The sequence below is a fragment of the Lepus europaeus genome, chromosome 3 (genome assembly GCF_033115175.1).
Source record: "Lepus europaeus isolate LE1 chromosome 3, mLepTim1.pri, whole genome shotgun sequence".
Taxonomy (NCBI): Eukaryota; Metazoa; Chordata; class Mammalia; order Lagomorpha; family Leporidae; genus Lepus; species Lepus europaeus.
The window spans coordinates 48,461,475-48,465,864 of NC_084829.1; the positions used below are offsets into that span (position 1 = coordinate 48,461,475).

A 4,390-nucleotide genomic window follows, 5' to 3' on the forward strand; every position below is an offset into this window, starting at 1 on the left:
TCTATACAAATAATTGGATGCAGTCACAAACATTTGCATTTTCTGGGAAGATGGCCACAGATTGTCACCAGACTGTCATAGTGGTCGATGATATCAAAATAGAGAACTACTTACAGTGATCCCATTTTCTTCTCCATGTCCTTCCTGAGAAATATCATTTCCTGATCTTCTGAAATTCTTTATCTTCTTCAGTGACTTAGAGTACTTCTGCAGTTTAAGAACCATGAACTTCTCCTAAATTTTTTTTAATGTTATTTTCAAAACAGGTAATATTCAAAGATAGGCATAATTTCTTTTTTCCCCACTCTTATTTTTACTGGGATCTATTTTCAATTGAATTTATACACACATGATTAGCTCTATGTTAAGAAAAGAGGTCGGCCGGCGCCGTGGCTTAACAGGCTAATCCTCCGCCTTGCGGCGCCGGCACACTGGGTTCTAGTCCCAGTCAGGGCACTGGATTCTATCCCGGTTGCCCCTCTTCCAGGCCAGCTCTCTGCTATGGCCCGGAAAGGCAGTGGAGGATGGCCCAAGTGCTTGGGCCCTGCACCCCATGGGAGACCAGGAGAAGCACCTGGCTCCTGCCTTCGGATCAGCGAAATGCGCTGGCAGCAGTGGCCATTGGAGGGTGAACCAAAGGCAAAAAGGAAGACCTTTCTCTCTGTCTCTCTCTCACTATCCACTCTGCCTGTCAAAAAAAAAAAAAAAAAAAAAAAGAAAGAAAGAAAGAAAAGAGGTCAACAAATAGTATGAAAAAAATACGAAAAAGCAAAGAAAGCGAAACTGTTCCTTAACAGCCAAGACAAGGGCAGCTAAAGTCACCTCTTCTTGAAGTGTCAATTTCACTGCTACAGATTTCATTTTAGGTACTTTATTAGTTCTCAATTAGGGAGAACACATGGTATTTGTCCCTATGGGACTGGCTTATTTCACTAAGTATAATGTTTTCCAGATTCATCCATTTTGTTGCAAATGACCAGATTTCATTCTCTCTCTCTCTCTCTCTCTCTCTCTCTCTCTCTCTCTCTCTCTTTTTTTACTGCTGTGCAGAATTCCATAGTGTACATATCCCATAATTTCTTTATGCAGTCTTGAGTTGATAGGCATTTAGGTTGATTCCACATCTCAGCTATTGTGAACTGAGCTGTAATAAACATGAAGGTGCAGATAGCTCTTTTGTTTACTGATTTCATTTCCCTCGTGTAAATTCTCAGGAGTGGGTGGGATGGCTGGGTCATATGACAGGTCTATATTCAGATTTCTGAGGTATCTTCATATTGTCTTCCTCAGTGGTTTATGAGTTTGCATTCCCACCAACAGTGAATTAGGGTACCTTTTCCTCCACATCCTTTCCAGCATTTGTTGTTTGTTGATTTCTGTATGAGAGCCATTCTAACCTGGGTGAAACCTCATGAGATTTTGATTTGCATTTCCCTGACAGCTAGTGATCCTGAGCTTTTTTTCACATTTCTGTTGGCAGCATAAGTTCTGTCATATGAACAATCACTTGAAGTTCATTTAATGTATATGGAAACATATACTCAATTGTAAATAGTAATGATTTCATTTTACTCTGAAATATCTCACATTTAAGCAACTTCACATTCTTTCTGTTATCCAGTATCCTAACTGCTGGGTCTTAGTCCACCCATACAGGATGGACTGGGTCCAAGGAAAGGTAAGTGAGCCGCTCGCCCGTTCCCCAGCCTCCCGATCCCGGAGTCAATCAGACGCAGCCGGGAGCCAAGTCTAGTAGCAAGGACTCACTTACTTTTTGCGTAATAGTACCTTTTATAGCACAAAACTGCAGAGTCATTGGGGCAGGGCTAAGGACCAACCAATCACTTGAAAAATCACCTTATGAGGGGATTTCTATAGGACTAGCCCTATGTCTATACACTTGTTACTAGTTTTGTTACCTCCCCTGATGTTGCGCAGCCAATTAGTTTTAGTGGTAAACAACTTTGGATTCCGCCCATCTTACTTCCTCTGGGCGCCATCTTACTTGGCTCCGTGTGGCTCCGTTCCACGCAGCTTGGGCGGGGGCACCCGGGGGCAGCTGCACATGCAGAGCCCCCAGGGCTGGGCCTGGCCTGGCCGTGCCATGGCCACGCTCATGCCCCACACTAAGAACAGGAAATTTACAGCTAATATGTTTTTAGTATATCATCATTGATTCCTTAGGAGTGATAATAGGATAGGATTTTAAGAGTTTCTATTAAATATTTAACATCAGAATGAGATATCAAAGAGCCAGTGTTGTGATGCAGTGAGCTAAACTGTGAGCTGCAATGCTGACATCCCATATGGGAGTGCTGGTTGGAGTCCTGGTGTTCCTCTTCCAATCCAGCACCCTGCTGATGCACAAAGGAAGGCAGCAGAGCATGTGGGAATGCGGGATACCTAGATGGAGCTTCAGGCTTCAGGATTTGGTCTGGCCCAGCCCTGGCCATTGTGGCCATTTTAGAGAGTGAATCAGCAGATGGAAGATTCTCTCTGTTTCTTTCTCTCTCTCTCTTCATCAATATCTTTGTCTTAAAAAATGAGGTGTCACATATATTTCTTTTTTTTGTAAATATTTATTTTATTTATTCAAAAGTCAGAGTTACACAGAAAGAGAGGAGAGGCAGAGAGAAAGAGAGAGGTCTTCCATCTGATGGTTCACTCCCCAATTGGTCGCAATGGCTGGAACTGTGCCGATCCAAAGCCAGGAGCCAAGGGCTTCTTCCAGGTCTCCCGCGTGGGGGCAGGGGCCCAAGGACTTGGGCCATCTTCTACTGCTTTCCCAGGCCCTAGCAGAAAGCTGGATCGGAAGTAGAGCAGCCAGGTCTCTAACCAGCACCCGTATGGGATGCCGAGGCTTCAGGCCAGGGCATTAATTGCTGCGCCACAGTGCCAGCCCTTCTCACATAATATTTCAATGTGTAGTTAAAGTCTATGAAGCCATCTAAGTTTGATTAAAAAGTATTCCTCCTTTCTTTAACTTTCATTTTTAAAGATTTATTTATTTATTTGAAAAGCACAGTAACAGAGAGGCTAAGGCAGAGAGAGATGTTTTCTATTTCCTGGTCCACCCCCAAATGGTATCAACAGCCAGAGCTGAGCCAATCAGAAGCCAGGAGCCTGGAGCTTCTTCTTGGTCTCCCACATGGGTACAGGGGCCCAAGGGCTTGGGACATCTTCCACTGCTTTCCTAGGCCAGAGCAGAGAGCTGGATTACAGAGAGTGGATCAGCCAGAACTCAACTGGCACCCATAAGGGAAGCTGCACAAACAAGTTGTGGCTTTACTTGCTACACCACAGTACTGGCCCTCCTTTACCTTTTGCATGCCATCCTCACACGGGGGCCATGCTGATCTCTGTATCGTTCCAATTTTAGTATACTTGCTGCCAAAGGGAGCAATGTCTTTAACTTTTATGGCAACTTACTTGCATTTTGTTTGACACTTTATCTTCTATTAACTGGAGCTACAGTTTCTTGAGTAAACCTTATCTTCTCTGATAGTAAGACCATCTCTGATGGTAAGACTTCTACCATCACTGCACTTCTGATCCCTAAGTTTACATATTGTAAATATCTTGTACCTCTTCGCACCCAGCAGACTGCATTAGCCATAACAACCGTGTTTCTATTTTGCATACACTTAGATTACTGCAGAGGGAAAGAGAGGACTTAATCAAATGGAATGGAATAATGTAAATAAATTTTTATCTGACAGAATAAGTAATTTCATCAGTTATTCTAATTTTATCTTGTCTCTAACTCATTTCATCCTAAGATTCTATTCTAATTTGATGATTCAATCAACTTTGGTAAGAACATCTATTGTGTCTCTGCTAAGGCAAAGATATTACTCAAAATTCTATAACAGATATGACAATGAAAGAATCTTAAATTTTTAAATGAGATAATAATACAATGATCTCCTACAGATTTTTGTTAGAGCCATTAACGATGCTACATGTACTTTTTTAGGGTTTTTTTTTTTTAATGATTTTATGCTTTACAATTCCAGCATAACTCAAATCATTATGGACTTACATATTTACTATGATGATTTTTGAATAGATAGCTAAAGGTTATCTTGAAAAAAATGCACCCTTTAAAATTTTGCTTATTAATCGTTTAAACTGGCACTTGGGACATTCTAATGAACAAAGGAGGTATGATCCCTATTCTCATCAATACTTACTGCCAGACTCTTCGGAAAATACAAAAGTACAAAGTATGTCAGATTTTGGTAAAACATTAAGGAGGTGAACAGTGCCAGAATAGAAAGCAATGGTGAGGAAGGATCTCTCTGACACAGATCTGACTGAAGAGAACATCACACATGAAGATATTGCATGTATCTTTCAGATACAGAATATCCGACAACTCAGAGGAAGG

The 4,390-nt window shown here is 41.7% G+C and overlaps 1 non-coding gene across 1 annotated transcript; it reads right to left on the reverse strand.

Annotated features, from left to right (window-relative positions):
* Positions 1–3,299: 3,299 nt before the first annotated feature.
* On the reverse strand, positions 3,300–3,403 carry LOC133757226 (U6 spliceosomal RNA). Its single transcript, XR_009865602.1, has one exon. It is a non-coding gene; the product is annotated as a U6 spliceosomal RNA (small nuclear RNA).
* Positions 3,404–4,390: the final 987 nt, after the last annotated feature.